The sequence below is a fragment of the Nyctibius grandis genome, chromosome 3, assembly GCF_013368605.1.
Source record: "Nyctibius grandis isolate bNycGra1 chromosome 3, bNycGra1.pri, whole genome shotgun sequence".
In the NCBI taxonomy this organism is placed as follows: Eukaryota; Metazoa; Chordata; class Aves; order Nyctibiiformes; family Nyctibiidae; genus Nyctibius; species Nyctibius grandis.
In genome coordinates, this window is record NC_090660.1 from 95898013 (window position 1) to 95915336 (window position 17324).

The 17324-nt window shown below is 46.2% G+C and overlaps 2 protein-coding genes across 6 annotated transcripts in view; one reads left to right on the plus strand and one right to left on the minus strand.

Moving 5' to 3' along the window:
• The window catches only part of ATP6V1C1 (ATPase H+ transporting V1 subunit C1), a 56740-nt gene extending 47315 nt beyond the window's left edge, over positions 1-9425 (minus strand). Inside the window, exons 1-4 of one of the 4 annotated variants that reach the window (XM_068395905.1) lie at positions 9298-9425; positions 6397-6495; positions 5347-5421; positions 4692-4781 (exon numbers count right to left, since the gene is read on the minus strand). The gene's annotated coding sequence lies outside the window, so the exon portion shown is untranslated. Of the gene's footprint in view, positions 1-4691; positions 4782-5346; positions 5422-6396; positions 6496-6599; positions 6683-7463; positions 7576-9297 lie in introns of all 4 variants that reach the window. The other 3 variants (XM_068395906.1, XM_068395907.1, XM_068395904.1) reach the window with 3 other exon arrangements.
• Positions 9426-9557: 132 nt separating this feature from the next.
• The window catches only part of AZIN1 (antizyme inhibitor 1), a 29690-nt gene continuing 21923 nt past the window's right edge, over positions 9558-17324 (plus strand). For both annotated transcript variants that reach the window (XM_068396847.1, XM_068396846.1), the window contains exons 1-2: positions 9558-9834; positions 15648-15785. The gene's annotated coding sequence lies outside the window, so the exon portion shown is untranslated. The remainder of the gene's footprint in view (positions 9835-15647; positions 15786-17324) is intronic.

A 17324-nucleotide genomic window follows, 5' to 3' on the forward strand; every position in this document is an offset into this window, starting at 1 on the left:
GTCCTTGGCAAAAAGGACAATCCATTGTTGCTAATTTTTAAGATTTTACTGAGAACAATAAGGTATTTGAGGTGTTTCAAGTGTTCATCATGAAACACTGGTACATTTTCTGAGTTTGTCTTTACCCCTTGTGATCACCTCTTTCTATCATCTTCAGAGGGATTAAACTGTTGAGAAGGAGTCCCCCGCAAAACAAGGAGCAAGAAAACATGGATCTCAGAAAATGGGGAAAGGTACTAGGATGAGAAAAGATCCCTGAGGAATTAGATAAATAGAAGGAAGAAGAAACATTAGGGGAATTCCAGAAGAGTGTAAGACGAGAGATATGCGTGCTGGGGCTGCAGCCAGGCATGGGTGGAAGAGGGAGGGGAGAAAGGACTGCGAGAGGAAGGGGGAGTTTGAGAGGGGGGAGGTGAGGGGGGTGGAATTGCAGTAGAGCACACCCCATTGTAGGTGGCCCAGGGCCTGGCTTGTTATTAGTAAGGTAACCACAAAAAGGGAAACTTAATGCCCCCTTCCGTAACCCCTCCTGTTATGAAAGGAAAGAATTTTCTCTAAATAACAACCAGAATTTGCTGTGCCTGCATTATTTTGAAACTTGGAATAAAACAAATCAAGGTGGGACAGACTTGTCCTTTGATGATAGGAGGAAACTTGAATATGGGTTAAAAATATGAAGTAATTATTTTTTTTATAAATCTTACAGTTGAATTTTAAAGTCCCTGCGGTAATTTTGTGTTGCTCCTTTTTTTAAAAGACTTGAGGCTTTCAGTGGAGTGTGGCACATTAAAAAACTCAATACTCTCTCCACTGTAGCAGTTAACTCTACAGGAAGACTTTCCACAGTCTTGGAGCTCTGGTATTTTATGTGTGCCCTGCTTTTGACACCATGGAATTTCAACACGCACCAAAATATCAAAGCCTGACATTCACAAGGTAGCTTTAATACCTTGCAGAAATGGTAAAATTTGGGCAAGTCATTTTTCCTTAAGTCCAGGCACTTATGTTTTCAGTCAAAATATGATTTCTGGGATCAGGTGCTCTGCTGCTACCTGTTCTCAGATTTTTATTTTGTAAGGCATTTACATTTCTCAGCTGGATTAGATCCACATGAAGAAGGCATATACTGAAGGAAAGGGGTGATAATGGAAATGCAGAGTGCAGCGCAGTTGAGTAAGCTCCATGGCAAACAATGTTGTGGTGTAAGGGCTAACAATTCATAAGATCAAATATTTGTATTCTCAGGGACTACACTCTCTTCATTAATTTGCAATTACCATTATAAGCTCATGATAAATTTCAGGGGAAAAAAAAGTAATAATTATCTTAAAAGTAATAAATGGCATTATGTTGAAAATGCCATAAGAACATTTAAATACAGACATTTTCCTTAAGATTCATTATATATATATTCATTAAGTGACTGTAAATGACTAAGAGGCAGGATAATTAAGATTTTTTATTTATGTAATGATGAGAAATACATACAAAGTTCTTACAGTTTAAGATTTCTTTGTGAAAATGATGACTTGGGCATTGACAAGGATTTATTAGATGAAACTCATTCACGGGATGACTTTTTTTTCTAGACTTTAATATCTCAATTTGAAACTTATCAGTTTGCCATGGTTTACGATATATTAGACTTGTTAAATGCAAGAGTATAACCATTAACTTTGGATAATAAATGGGCTGTTGTAAGAAATAATTTAGCATATCATCAAAGCAAATAGTAGAACTAATTGCATTCCATTTATCATTGGCCGTGTCAAATCTGGTGTGGTATTTAAAAGCAAACTTTGTCTGAGAATTAAGTGGAACTCATTGACATTGATTAGGCTTATGATTGTGTTTACATGTGGTAAAATCTCAGAAACACACTCCCTAGATGTTATTATAATCATTCATTTAAACTCTGGTTTAAATGGTAAACATTTCTTTGGCTTCTCAGAGTAAACCTAAGCACAAAGCCCTACTCCATAACTAGAAAAACATTGGGATGTCCTGAGTAAAGGACCATCTGGGAGGCAGTAACCTGAAGTACGTGCTGCTTTAGGCATTTGTTTCCTGCGATGCATGACACTTGGGCAGCCACCTCTCCCTCCAGCTCCAGCAGCACCTGAGCTGATGTGGGTGTCCAGCTCAGCCACAGGACTGCAGCAGCCTCCCAGGTGACGTGCTGGGTCTTTGTCCCACCCTTCCAGGCAGTGGAGAAGAGGGGAAGCAAATTCTAAATTATGCAAGAAAATTATAAATAACAAGAAAGATTTTTTTTTTTTTTTAAATTTCAAGAATGAACAGCAGTTATCTGCCCCTTTGGAAAACTGTCTTTAGCAAAAAAACCCCAAATCGCAGTCTTGGAGCGCCAGGCAAAGTTAATGGCCAAAGACTAGTTTCAGTCATGTTGTTCATGAGCAATGCAGGGTAAGTAGACAGAGACCAGCCACCGCAGCATGCTTACTGGTACCAGTAGTAGCTTCTCGAATGAGACCAACTCTCTCCTCCTTGCAATGGTTGAGCTTGAAGGGGCTGGGCACTTTGCTGTCCCCTGGCCTGGGATCTCTCTGCAGAGAGGTAAGCAGCAGAGGCACAGCCCCGGCAGGACACCATGGCTGGGAGAGGGCCGGGGACCCCTGAGGGGTGCCCAGGGCTGAAGGCTGGGCTCAGCTCAGCAGCTCTCACCATCTCAGTCCTCCACAGCGACCTGGCAGGGCCCCAGCTGCAGCCCCTGCTGCTCCCAGGTGCTAACTGGTTGTGCATGACCCCACTGCCCTGCACGATGTCTTCTTTGGGTCTTGCCTGGGGGTTTTGGAGATGTTAAAAATAATTCAGATCTTCTGGCTATGTCTTCTGGTTTGAGTGTGCACACTGGGTCGAACATTCTTGCTGCTGAAAATGGGGCATGACAAAGAGGATGGGGCACTAACCAGAAGACACTGCCCCAGCCCTGCCTGATGCTCCCTTCATGTTCAGCTTTCACTTGCATTTTGAGGTGGGCAGATTTGGAGAGTACTGACTATTTTTGCCATCTGTGAGGAAACGGAGTGTAATAAAAATAACCCAGGCCTGGTTGCTTTGCTTTGCTAACTTTCCTATTGGTTCTGTGTATTTCACTGGCAATAGCAAAGCCAGGGGACAGAACTGACACAGTATCCTGAGCAGATGATATCTGTAGCTATTGTTTCACTTCCACAATGTTATGTCTGACCCAGGACATTGCTTCACATTCTTGAGCCAACGGTGGTTAAAGTCCCAAACAAGGACTTAATGGCAACAAAATTAAAAAGGGATTTCCTTCCCCATTTTTGAAGACTACAGAAAAGCTGAGCCTGGAAAAAGAAAATGCAAGCTACAAATCTTAGAGTTAAGGGCCAGCCTCAAGAGAGAAAAGAGCAGCAGGTACATGAACACAGTTTCCTAGAGAAGAAGATCAAACTTCGTTGCATACCATTAGGGGCTCAAAAGCATGTTGACAGGCCACCTGTTTGAAGGCCCTGAGTACCAACAGCATCACTACTGCAGTGGTCTGACAAGCAACCAGATGCACAACTCCAGAGCCTGTTTATTCCTGTATGTATGTGACATGGATCACGCAGATCCTTCTGTATGCTCCTAACTGTGTTATAGGGGTACTTATTCCATGCTGGTCCGTACTTCCAGCCTACGATCTATGGGTTTTCTGGTTTTTATGGGGCGGTGGGGGGGGAAGTTATTTTTTAAAAGGTCTGTCAGCTTCTAAGTGAAAAATGCATGTGTTGTTACAGAAAATTCAAATGCTGAGGGAAGCGAGTAGTGCCACATTCTGCTCATCGTCCTCCTGCTAACATTAGCAACTCTATTCATGCAAGCAAACAGGATTTATCTTAAATGGGTCAAATATTTTTTTTCAAATGTGTTGTCACTTGCTTTGAAAGCAGTGAAAGAGTTTGCTAGGGTTTTGTCCGTCTAAGAGTCCTGCCCCTTTCACCCTGGTGGGAAAGGCCTCTGCCTTGACTTGTGGTTCTCTCATCCCCAAAATGTGTGAGACGACATTGGCAATGAAACAGAAAATGCAAGCGCACATTTGGAGGCATCTCAGATGGTGCTGGAGTACAACCTCAAGAGACCACTTTCCTTCTCGCTGCTTGTGGATGACAAGGAGGGGATCACCACCACCTCTCAGAGGTGATGAAAGACATTGACAAGTGGAAAGTGCTTCTCCTGGGGTTAGCTGGAAGTCTTCCTCTTGAAGACTGTGAGTTTTCACTCTTGACAAAATACCCTACCAGCCAGGAGAAGCCCAGCAAAACTGGGGGCTGCCGGGGTACACTGTGTCTAGAAATCACGAGAAGAATGTGTGTGTGCAGAAAGCTTGAAGGTGACTGACAGGAACAACTAGCAAGCCAAGAAGCCTGAAAACACTCTTAATCTCTATCTAATGCATAGAGCTAGGACACATTTGGGGTAGACTACTTACACAGGAACTACAAGGCTGAGAATAAACACCTGGGAACAAAAACTCCTTGCAAATGCAACAAACAACAACAAAGACAGTACTCATTCCGAAAGAGCTAATAAAAAAAGAATCTCCCCCTTCAGTAATCACCAGTAACAGCACGATATGCATATTTAACCTCCTTGCATGGTACACAGTCTACTTCATCCCAGTTTAGTGTTTGGACTGTTGCATTTTTAAGTTGATATAGCCTTACCGCTGTCGACTAGTTCACTCTTCTGGAAGCCACTGCCTCCTGTTTATCTGCAGAGGGAAACCCCACGCCTCTTCTCCAATCCAGAGAGATCTGTAATGAGAAATGATAAGTTCCATGGGAGCCTAACCCTTGGCCTCCAGCTGATCCTTCAGGTTTTAGTGATGATCCATCCCTGGTATCCAGTGGATACCAGGAACCTGAGTGATTAATACACAACTCAGTATCTGCCACGTAACGAGCCCAAGTAATTTCTAACCTGGGCTGGACTCAGGCACATTTCCTAACAGCAAGAAGTCCATACCCTGTTGCAGATACTTAAAGCTTTTAAGTCTTCTTTGCTAGTTAATGTGGCATAGGCATGCAGGTCGCTAGACTCTCAAGTAATGCTCATATTTGAATATTCTCTTCAATAGTACTTATTTAATAGCTCAGATATTTAGTTCACGGTCATTTTCTTTTAGTCTCTGTCCATCCAGTCTACATTTTTTGGAGGTGAAAACATTCTAGCATTGGACTGAGAGGAGACTGTAGCTGTAAAAAGCAAAATTTGGCTTGTGATATATTGCTGGATACCCCTAAAACAGGATTGAATTTTCTCTTGCTCTTTCCTTCTTCCTTTGATTTTGTAAAACAACACTAACTTAATTTTACTTACTTGTGATATCTTTATATACTGCTTTGAGCTGCTGCTTCCATTAATTTTCCATGTGTGACATCACCCCATGGGTGCCTATAGAAGTTAAGTCAGTCAAAATAATGCTGGTATATACACCTTTTTTAACCTTTCATTTGTGTAAACAACTTAGCATAAGATCTATTCTGTAACTATGCTACTATTCTGTTTATAAATTATACTTAAACTTACTCTTCTTCTGAAGTCAAACTAATCCATACTAGGAAGCTGGGACCTTATTTCTGCCCCAGTTGTTTTGATCCAGCAAACAATTCCATAAATATAGGCGAGAGGTGACTGCTCCGTGTGAGTTAAGGCAGAGATGTCTTTCCTCCCACCACCTCTGGGCTTTTAATAATTATGAATCATTCCTCCAGATGGTTATCAGTATTTCTGTCAACTGGACAGTGACAGCTCCAAAGTATGCAGCCATGGAAAAGGTCTGAAGATCATAATATCAATCGATATTACGTCCACAAGGTCCTATTTAAACAGGTCATTTTATTAAAGAGAGACTATTTGAACACTAGTATTTTTACAGCTTTGTGGGCACGAGGGATCCAGAGCTGTCACAGCCTTCATTTTCCTTTTCTCGTGCCTCTGCCCTGTGCACAGGCATTCCTGCCCCGAGCAGCTCAGACAAAAATGCAATTTGGTCTGATTCTTTCCTCCCACTGCAATGGCTGGGTGCTCTGTCTGGAAGGCTAGAGATTGTTCACTATACCTGGCACCGAGTGGCCCTGCGTGTAAGAGGAGCCAGGACAGGGACCATATTGTCAAGTTCAAGCATTCAGAAATCGAAGCAACCTTTTCCCTACATCCAAAGCTTGATCATTATTTGTATGTGTCTCCTGTTGCACCGAGTTTTCAGTAGCTAAGGACATTTTATTCGTCATGGAAGATGTAATTCCTGTGTAATCACATAATTCCTGCACCTGAGGCTTTAAGAAAAAACACTGACTGCTGCAGGAGTTGGCAGCAGTGAGGGAAGAGGAAGAGGAGATGGAGGAGGAAATAATCTCATTCTCTCACCTGCAGGAGTGGAATCCAACCCCACTGCTGACGCCTGGTGATAGAGGGTGCATCAGAGAGGGAGAGGAAATGGGAGAAGCGGAGGAGAGAAGATGTAGCCTGTAGGAAGGCATAAAGAGAAGGAAATCCTTGGGATTAGAGGGGAACGTCATCAGGCTATGCAGCTTTCAGACATCTGTCCAAACTAATTTGAAGCTCCTGACCGCTGGGTTGCCTCACAGCAGTGAGTATTTTTTGCACTCCACAAGACGAGGTGGGGAAGGGTGTCCTTCCTGCTCCGGTTTATCTGCGTCAAAGGGATAACACCTGAGTTTGTCTACGTGCAACTGTGAACCATGCTGAAAAGAAAATGTGTGGAGGCAAAAAAAAAGGAGAATGTGGTAGAAGTCCCTCACAGTTGGAAGCAAGGGGAACTCAGGGCTGGACATGTATTTTGTGCTCTGCTGCCTTTTTATCTTTGGAGAACAAAACGTGAATTGTTACTCCAGTAAGCTATGAAATACATTGTGCATATGGAGCCATACAAGGTTAGGAATCCATGTATTAAAACTGAGTGTAGAGAAATGTTAATGAGGCAGAAGTAAATTTTATGTTAGCTTTTTTACATTTTGCCTCTCCAGACAAAACAGGGCTGCTGTTTTGTGTAGTACTATACTAAAAATATATATACATTGAGCTGTGGCATCAGTTTTCCAGTGCTGCATTAATATCACCAGTGGTAGTGGAAACACTATATAAAGTATTCATCCATCAATTTTTTCTCATTTTGTATATAGTGACTACACAGTTCAGCCTTGTAGTCTCTCAAACAGCGTGCCACTCTTTTTTTCTTTTTCAGTAGATTTGAGAAGATGAAGTTTATGTTTCTGTTTTCAAGTGTTGCTTCCTCCATCTGAGCAGGAAACCCTCCCTCCTTCCATCCGTTTTTAAAATAGCTGACAGTGCCCCCAATTAATTGTATATCAAACTAAGTTCTTTTTCCTGTCCTACGTGACTGTCCTCCCCTCTTTAAGAGTCCCTCTGTTTTCTTACTCCTGGTAAGAATATCAAAAACACCCCCTACCTACCAAACCAAAAAGTCCTCTGGGAAGAATGTAGACAAGGTGGCAGTAACTGAGGTGGCAGTTACGTCGCTCATATATCGCTGAGATATCTTCGGATATTACCATCAAGAGATGTCTAAGAACATAGATAAAATACATAGTTCTACATAGAACTAGTATTGACTTATTCTTTGCCTTTTCCCTACTGGATCACTCTTTGGCTGCACCTAAATGCCTCCAAACTAGCCTAGTTTAAACCCCTTCCAAAAATATGTGTTAAAAATTCTACCTTCCCAAAGAATACAGCTTTCTGGATTGCTCTTCTGCGTATATCATTGTAACCTTTGTCCTCCCCTCTAACCCTTCTTTCTTTCTTTGCCTGTTAATTATTCACATTTATTGTGCCGTGTCCAAGCTCTGCCCAAATCTCTCTTCCTATCTCTCTACGCTTTTTTTTGGTTTGGTTTGGTTTGGCTTGGTTTGGTTTGGGTTGCTGGTTTTTTTATATATATACTGATTCTTCCTCCTGCACTTGCATTCTGGAATAGGAACCCAAACGAACATGTAAATCCCCGATGAAGGGTGCGATACAGAAGATACCTGAGAAAACAGCAGTGTAAACCACTCCGGTTTCAGTCCTCAATGCAGGGTTTGTTGCAAATGTATGTGAGCTGTCTTCTGACTTTCTAATCAATGTGCCTGCTTTTACTGACTTCATCCATAACCTCCTAGCGCTGTTACCAGGAAAGATGAGACCCTGTAATGAGACTGCATGTATTTGTCAGTTCACTTCCTCCTCGTTTAAAATTATTCTCAAAAGAGAAGGTGACAACAGATGAAAGGAGTAAACAAACTCCATCTCTGCATGCTGTGGAACCTCAGAATCGTTTTATTTCTGAAGAGATGACAGGTGTGTGTCTATTCACCTTTCTAAATTCTCTCTGCTATAAAACTAAACAAACCCACCTTTACTTTGGAAAAAAAAATACCCAAACTGTACTAACATACCTCTTTAAAAATAAAATGAATGTGCCCTGAGATGAACTCTGGATTTACTTTCCAGAACAAGTATATCTTTTGGTGGGTCTTGGTGAACTGGGTAACTACATATTTTAGTGTCTGGAAAGAATTGTGACTACTGAAATGAGTTTTTAAAATAATAGGCCTGTGTGGTTTGGTGAAGTTGACATGGCAGACTGGGGCTGGCAGATCAGGGTTCATCCTCAGCTCCACCATGGAGTGGTTTTGTGGCCTTTAACTGAGGCACCAGGCATTACGGAAGTAGTAAAGGCTTTGGGATATGCTGAAGATGTCCCAGGGCTTCAGTGAAACTCTGTGAAGTATATGGGTCAGCTAAATGCTTCAGTTCATGTATTCACTTATGGGAGTCTTGAAGGCCTGGAATTCATGGAAGACTGAAACTGCCAGTGATCACTCTCCTCCGGAGTGCCTTACAAACAGCTTATCAGTGCTCAGTGAAATCAGTGTGAGTTACCAGGCTGTTGTTAACTCGGTGAATGAGGCTTCTGACCGGCCATTTCTTTTCCCACCTGCTCAAAGCTCTAGTGACACAGGACGGGTCTTATTTTTGTGGAAGCCAATACCGAAACACAGATTAAAGTTGCCACATGAACTCAAGAATGGGTAACCCCCCGCCCTGGATGCTGAAGGACGCCTTTAGTTGAGCCCGACGTGGCCCCTGCCCTGCCTTCTGTCAGGAACTGCTCCGGCCCCTCCTGCCGCACCCGCGCTGCCAGCCAGGGAGGGCGGCCCGCCGGGGACACCGGCCTCGCCAGGCGGCTCGCGACCCCCGGGCCCGGCCCAGCCCCGCCCCGCCCCGCCCCGCCCGTGCCCGCACCTGCGCTCGGCCCGGCCTCAGCAGCAGCGCGGGGCCCGCCGTGTCGCCTCCATTTTAGGCGGCGGGGCCCAGGGCGGCGGTAGCGGTGCCCTCCTGCCCGCCGGCGGCGCTCAGCGCATGCCCGCCCGCCGCGGGGAGGTGGCGGGGGCTTGCGGCGGCGGCTCCTCCCGCCCCACAGTGCGGTGACGCGACGCCGGGTCCCTCCCTCCCCGCCCACCCTATAAGAGCGTTGCCGGCAGCGGCCTCGTCTTCTCGCATCGCCGCTCGACTCGCAGCCCAGTGGCAGCGCTACCGCCTCCGCCCCCAGTTGCCGCAGCCCCGCGCCCCCGGCCCGCTCCGGCTCTGTCTCTCTCTGCCTGTGCCCTCTCGTCCCAGCGCTGCGCTGCGCTTCCCTCGCCGGTCGCCCCCGCAGCCTATGGCCCTGGAAGGCGCCGCTGCCGCCGCCTGTATTTCTGCTGTAGGTTCCCACATCCCTCTTTAAAAATTCCGCCTAAAAAGAGAAGACGATTTACCAAATCCTTTGGGCCGTTATCTCACGTGAGTACCGGTGCTGGGGGTCCCGGCTCCTCCGGCCTCCCCGCCGGGCCGGGGCTCCCGCCGCGGGGGCGACGGCGGGAGGGAGGGAGGTGGCGACGCCCACCCTGAGCCACGGAGCGGGCCGGGGCGTCTCTTAGACACCGGCGGCGGGAGGGAGTGGAAGGGGGTCTCCCCTCCCCGGGACCTGGGGGGGACAGGCCCTTGTTCCCCCCAGTGCAAGAATGGGAAGGGCAGCGGTGGCCGCGGCACCCGGGAAGGGCGGAGGAGAGCCTGGCAGGCAGCACCGCCGCCAGCCGCCGTGGCGGTGCCGGGCGGGGAGGGGGATGGGGCCGGGGCCGTTCCTTTCGCTGCCCTTTCTCCGTTCGTCCGGCGGCGTGGGGCGAGACCGGCTGCCACCGGCGGCAGCAGATGGAGAGCGGCAGGATGAGTCAGAGCTGAGGCTCCCCCTCTCCCCGGCGCACAGAGAGGCGCCGGGAGATGCGGGGCCGCCGCCCGGGGGGCGGGCGGGCGGCAGCTGGGGCTCCCCGCGCCCCGGAGGACGGCGGTGGCGGCGGGTGGAGGGGGTCAACGGCCGCCGCACTAACATGGCGGACAGCCCTGCGTGTGAGAGGCGGCGAGGCGGGAGGGAGAGGCCGGGGACCGCGGCAAGGGCTGCGCCGGAGCCGCCGTTCCCCTTCTCCCCTATCCCCGCAGGCCGCGGGAGGGCGGTGGGGCCGCCGGCTCCGCGGGGAGCGGGGTCTCGGCGGCCGCCCTAACATGGCGGATTCCTGCGGAGGGGGGCTGTGTGGTGTCTTCCCCCTCAGCAGCAGCTGGGGCAGTGCCCCGCGGCGGGAGACCTGTTCCCGCCGCGCGTTGCTACCTCTCGCAGTGTGATTTCTTGGGGAGGGGGCGAGGGGCGTGCTGGCCTGGCCCCCTCAGGGAGAGGGGCTCCCCGGGGCCCCGGCGTGCCGTCCTCTCGCCCTGTGGCAGCTGCCTGGGCTCGGGATCACAGGCTGCCGTGCAGGTCTTTGGGGATCCTTTCCCCTCGGGGGCAGCCGCCCGCAGGAACCGCCTCAGGCCCGGGGGAGCGGCTGTGGGACCCGCTTTGAGGCCGGCCGGCCTGCCTGGCGGGGGGCAGAGAGGCCGGAGAAGAGCTGGTGGCACGGCCGCAGCGTCTCTGCTCGCCTGCTGCTCAGAGGCCATGTTGTGTGTCTGTAGCCGTGGCTATCCATCAGGGCTCCCACTGTCACGCTCCTCATCCCCCTTGCCTGAGGGTGCCTGCACGAGGCTTCACCCCGTGGCGCAGCGGACAGGGGCATGCCAAGGAGCAGGGCGGCAGCGTGAGCTGTGAGGCACTGCACAGGCTGTGACAGCATTGCACAAGTGATGCTTACCGGGACAAGTGCTGGGATGACGGGGCAAATTGCCTTCACACAGAGGGGCCCGGGGGGGTCCTGCAGGGTATAGGAAGTAGAGCCCTTCCCTCCTGTTAGCAGTCTTCTCCCTTTGCTGGTGGTATTTGCTGGTCGTCTCAAGTACGCATGTTTTCTCCCTACCTTTGGTCAGTCTGTTAGCGTAGCAGTAGCAGGTTTGGTGCCGCCAGTCCTTCTGGAAGTCTCTTGGTTGAGCCTCAACCTCCTTGGCTTGGCTGCCTCCACCAGTACTTGTGGTCCAGCCAGCTGCTGCTGTACTGGTGGCTTTCAGAAAGTGTGGAGAAGAGGGTCCAGTCACTGCTCAGCTGCCGGCTGAGTGTGTATGTGCAAAGCTTGTGCATCTGGATGTCAGGGTGTCCCGAGTGTGTGTGTTCTCACTGCGCTGCCGTTCCCTATTTGGTGAGAGGTCAGCAGAGGTGCCCATCACTGGTTATAGTAATGGTGCCTGTTACTGGTTGTAGGGGAGCTGGAAGTACAGTGTGGGAGCAGGGGGTTTGCGTGTGCGTAAGGGGGATGGTGCAACGCAGGAATGTGGGGCAGCTGGCGTGGCAGAGGAGAATGCTGTTATGGCTCCTCACTAGACAGCACTGCAGGTCTTTTCCAGTTGGCAGTCTGGGCTCATTCAGAGCCCAAGAAGATGTGTATCTGTGCTGGGAGGGACCCTGGTTGTGATGGAGAGGGAAGTAAGTGAGCTTAAATCTTCTTTTGAGCCTTTCTGAAGTGCATCTCCTGCAGTGCAAAATTCTGCACAGCCAACATGTCCTAGTAGGCAGGAGAAGTGCTGCATTTCAGACCTCTGCATCAGTCTCTGGTTGCGGTGCAGGATTTGATTGTGTAGTCCCAGTTCAATATACCCACCCTGAATGAAAACACCATGTGACATCAAATAAAGTGAGTTAGACCTGCCTACCCTCCCAGCCAGACGCATGGCTGGGTCTCCTGTGTGGCAGTGGGTTGGGGGAGGGAATGGTGCCCCACTTCTGCCTCCACCCTGGCTGCTGGATTTTTGGCTCTTGAGGATACTGCACTTGCCCGCTATTCTTCCCTGGATAAATGTGGGAAGCAGCGGTGCTGGGGGTGAGGTGGGGGTTGTGAATAATGGTGATAGGAGGAGGGGTTTGTTCCAGTCTGGACTGGTCCGGTCTAGTTCTTTCCTTCCTGTCACTGTGTGAACAATGCTGCTGCTGCCGTGGCTGATGCTTGTGACATGGCAGCCCCCTCCCCATGTGCTTCAGGCTGTGGTGAGCTCCCTTCCCTGCCTGTTCTGCCTGCCACAGGCCGAGCCCCCCTGTCCCTCCCGCTGGGCCTTGAGCTCTGGGGGAAGGTTGTTAAACCCCCGAAAAAGAGGGGTCTTTACAAGACTTTGGGGGGGATGGTGGTGATTGGTGGTGAACAGCAATGGGAATGTTTCTCCTGTGGGGACAGTTTTACTGGAAGCAAGAGGCAGGCTTGCTGCCTTTCAGTGCTGCAGCCGGCCCCCAGGCAAGCAGCTTGTGCCTCACGCTGCTCCCGGTGCCGGAAGGCTGGTGCAGGTGCGTGTTCGTGGCAATGCTGGGCTGTACGGTCTGGAAATGATTCCATCCCTCCTAATTAAAGGAGGGACAGAGTGCTGTGGAAGAGAATTAAGACTGTCCCTTCCTGAAAGGAAGACTTAATTCTGTAAGGGACTAATTTGGGTATAATGGCAAATTTCAGTTCAAAATGCTGTTGATGTAGTACAGGAGCAAGAGTGTGGCTGACAGAATTACCCAGGGACCTGTGCTCCCTTCAGGACCTGCTCTCTCCCAGGGACCACCTCGCCACAACACCCTGGCCCTGATCTGGAAAAGGGCCTATTGTAACAGAAGAATAGCTGGTTTTTTTTGTGCACCAGAGTAACTTTGGTGGCTCCAAGCCTGTCAGTTGGTGTAAATATGCAAGGTCATCATATTGCTGGATTTCTAGGGTTTGGTTCATGGATATTTTAGCTCAGGTCACGAAAGGGTCTCTTTTTCAGAAACTGAGAGATGCAGTGGATCTTTTTTTTTTCAAAGAAAATTAATCAGTGCCTGGTTTTGTAGGCCTGTCTGTATCAGACATGGGGAGGTGAGGGGGCCGGTGAGCTGGAAAGGGCCTGGCCCTGCCCGGCCTGCTGGTGCTCATAAGGCTTGCTGAGGGAATGCAGTTCTAGCAAAACTATGTGGTGTGGCCAACTGGGGGGTTATTTTGTTTCTCAGATGAGTGTTACTGTTCAAGTACGAAGTACAGCATTGCTTGTTGAGCTGCAGTCAAACTTGAGGCACCTGCTAGTAGAGTATACTAACAGATGATATATAAATATGTGCATATAGGTGTCACTTGAGTATTAAAAGGCAAAGCTGCCTTGTCAATTATTCCTGCAACTCAAAGCTTGCTGTTTAGCAAAGAATGCTTTTATTACCTACTTTAAGACTATTAGACAATGAATGCTTCATTGTGGCTGATCACATGTGCAGTTTTTCTGAAACTGGATTTATCCATACAGGTTATGGACATATAATACGCTTCTGCTGCTTAAAATAGTCGTCCTGCTCTGCCACAGTTCAGCAAGATAACTGTGCTGGTTAAAGCAGGGTAAAATTACAATGATTTGTACTGTTTTCCTCTCTGATTATTTAATATTGGCAAACCTGCACAAAAGAGGGCAGTCAGACTGTTTTCTCTGTGTAGATCTTTCGGATAAATCATTCTAATTTAAAAGAAATTTAGAAGGGCAATTAGAACTTGGTGCAACTCAGAGTTGACTGTTGCTACAGAAGATGACTGGTTTTCATTCCAGCTCCACAGGAACTCTCACTGCACACTTCCTTCTTGGGTTGTGGGAGAATATTGGAATAGTGCTGCAGGTGATACTTTTCTGAAACATGGCTTTTTAAGTTTTGCAGTAAAGGTCATGTGCTCTCCCTAGAAGCACCTGTTTGTAATGACTTGTTTTGCTGGGAAGGCAAGCTTAATTCATAATCACTGGAAAACTTGCATGAGTTCTTGAGTGTAATCAGAACAGCACTAGAAAATAGTGGAGCTACTAGTTAATTTTACAGAAGGAAACTGTTGCCAGCTTTTAACACTGTTGTATGCATACTCTGAGAACTAAATGTTACTGACTTCTTGCTTTAGTGGAAGAAAGGGATAAGATTAAATAAGCTGCATATACATTAATTCTAGCTGGCAAAATTCCTTAATATCAATTAATTTTGAAGCACTGAGGTTTATTTTTAATATGATATGCTACTGAGTGCTAATTTATATGGTGAAGCTGAGAAGATTGCTCTGTGGAGTTGCTGTGAAACAGTTACCTTCAAGTTCCATTCACTCTGTTTGTAATTCAGTACTTTATAGAGTATACTAGTTCAGTTTTCTAATAGCAAGAATAAGTGGAAAAATACACTTCAGCAGTTTGCTTAACTGTAATGTGGTTGAAAAGATGATAATTTAGGTTAGGTGATGCCCAGAAGCCAGGTTTTTGTAGTCAGCACATGTAGTCTCATTTAAATAATGAGAGCAGCAAAGATTTATTGTTACAATAGGTTGGTACATTCCATGTTTCATGTCAAAGACCACAGTGAATTTGTAGAAACTGTTGTATGTTGGGTTTACACATGGCCAGTTCTGTATTTCATTCCATGAAAATTACAGTTCCTTTTAGAAGAAAGAACTTGTCAGCAGGGCTGGTTAATGTTTCCTTGACTGCTTTTTATGTTCGTAGTACTTTTTTGTGTGGTTGTTCTACCTTAATTTGAGTAAGCTAGCCTTGTACTTTAAAATGCTGCTTTGGTGTTGTGTGTAATAGCATGTAAGAGACAGCTTAAATGTTTCTTAGTTCCTGAAGGCAAGCATAAGTTTGTTTTTTTACTGTCTTGCTCGTCTCTTCATTTGTCTGTATGGTGTTCAGTTTCACTATATAAAGCACTATTTTTCACCCACGTGTCATGTTCATTCACAGCAGAAGAAAGAACATGGCAAAGGAATTCTAAAATAGAAAGGAAGTGGGGAGGGGAAGAATCACAGTTGTTACAGCGTTAAAAACACTTCTGGGAGGGTAGTCCGTTATTAAGGTGTACTGCCCTAAAGCAGGATCATGTAGAGCTTTGCCTTTAGTTTTGAAAATCTTCCAGTTCAGACTATGAAAGATAAGTACAAACAAACAGTTTCATGTGCCTAATTCATGTGTTTTAGCAGTTCTTCATACACCTGACTTGATCTGCCTCAGAGTTTACATTCACTCTTGAAAACTGGGCATTTTATGTGATTATAAACTTCCATGGTGGGGTGTTGCAAGCCTCCTTAAAAGCACTACTGAAAAGGCATTTGTTAAATGTTTTAAGATAAAGCTTTTATTTTGTTCTGACTATGAAATTTTTTTGTATACATTTTCTTCCACAGGGCAAAATCTCTGATCAAGTTTACAACTATCCAGAGGGCTTAGGAGAAGTGCTTTATAGAGAACAGTTCGACTTCAACGCTGAGCCACCTTGGGAACCTAGCTGATGATAGTAGGGTTCCATCTCCTAACTTGTCCATGTAAGTCTCTTTTCCTTCTCTCTTCATCTGTATGCAGGAGGATAAGCCCTTCCAAAAATACAAACAACATGTACTGGCTTTTTGATAAGCAAGATAACTGTCTTGATGTGGATTATCAAAATCTGAAAATAGTGGCATGCATATTACATGGAGCTTTTATTCAAGGGAGGACTATAATTTTTGCTCACCTAATACTTTTCTGAATTTCTGAGAAACTTAGACATGTGTGAGTAAACTTTGGAAGAGAGTTACTTTTCTGAATTAGAGCTGTTAGCTGCAGAAATCCTAAAATAAAATGCTGTAACTTTAGTCTCTCATTGGTAATGCTGAAGTAATGAATTGGCACTGCATGATAGTTAACATCAAATCATGATTTGCTGACTACTATGTGATTTCTTACAGCATTTTATACTGAAATAGTTAAAATTAGCTATTGTAAAGAGCAACTAATGCTGATCATGAAGGGTGTGCCTTCCCAAATGCCTGTCTCCATTATTTGCTAATTACCATCCACTTCCACAAATAGTTGTAGTTGAGCTACAGTAGAATGTAGAATTCTGTGTTGGATGAAAATCATGTACCAATTAGAAATGCCTTTACACTTTTAAGAGGCAAATAGTTATTAAAGAAAAACAAAACCCATGATAACTGAAAACAAATGAATGTGCATAGCTGATCTTAAGGAGCACAGACCACTCTGGAATGTGTGTGGTTATCCTGTTCTGTTAACATATAACAATAGCTTTATGTGGTTTTAACAATAGCCTTAAATGCATTTGTAATATCTGAGTTAAGCTGATTTTATACAGTATTACTTTTTTCCTGTCTAGCTGAAGGCATTTTCGTTTGGCCTAGTACCTATAAATTGTATAATGCTTTTTAATGTAAAACTTGAGTGAGAATGGTTAAGTGTGTCTAACTGAGCCAGGCACTTTTTATTTAAAGACTACAAAGAGTCCAGCTGCTGGTTGTGTTAGTATGTCTTCTAATAAGGTACTTACTGTAGATGACCCTGTTCTTTGAAAATACTGCAGTAAGGGAGGCACAGGGTGAGCTTGATTTATGATGATTTCTGGCTTTATCTCCAGAGGTTGTGTTTTTTGTTTTGTTTGAAACTTACTGAATTAACCACCTCAATCTGGTTCTGTGTAGATGACTGCTCTATTGAAGTGAATATAGTTAACGCTGAACATTCTCTGAATATCACTGTTATTTTGTAGGTGTCACATGATTTTTATAAGCAAAAGGTCTGAGAACATTTTCTCTTGTTCGTTTGAGTTTTGGCTCACTCTTGTATGTGGGTAGAACTCTTGCGTGACATTTTATACTTCAACGGGAATAAAGTAAAGTAGTAAAAAGATAGGAAAGGCAGAAGAATTGTTGGAAAGGAGTGAATAAAGCATAAAATGTTAAGGTACTACAAATGCATTTCAGTTTCTAAAACTGTTCTGAAGGAATTTTGGCTTTGAGTGAAGTTTTTCCCTTTGAGGAGAAGGCTGTTCTGGTACCTTCATTGAGATTATTCTTTCTCTAACTGGT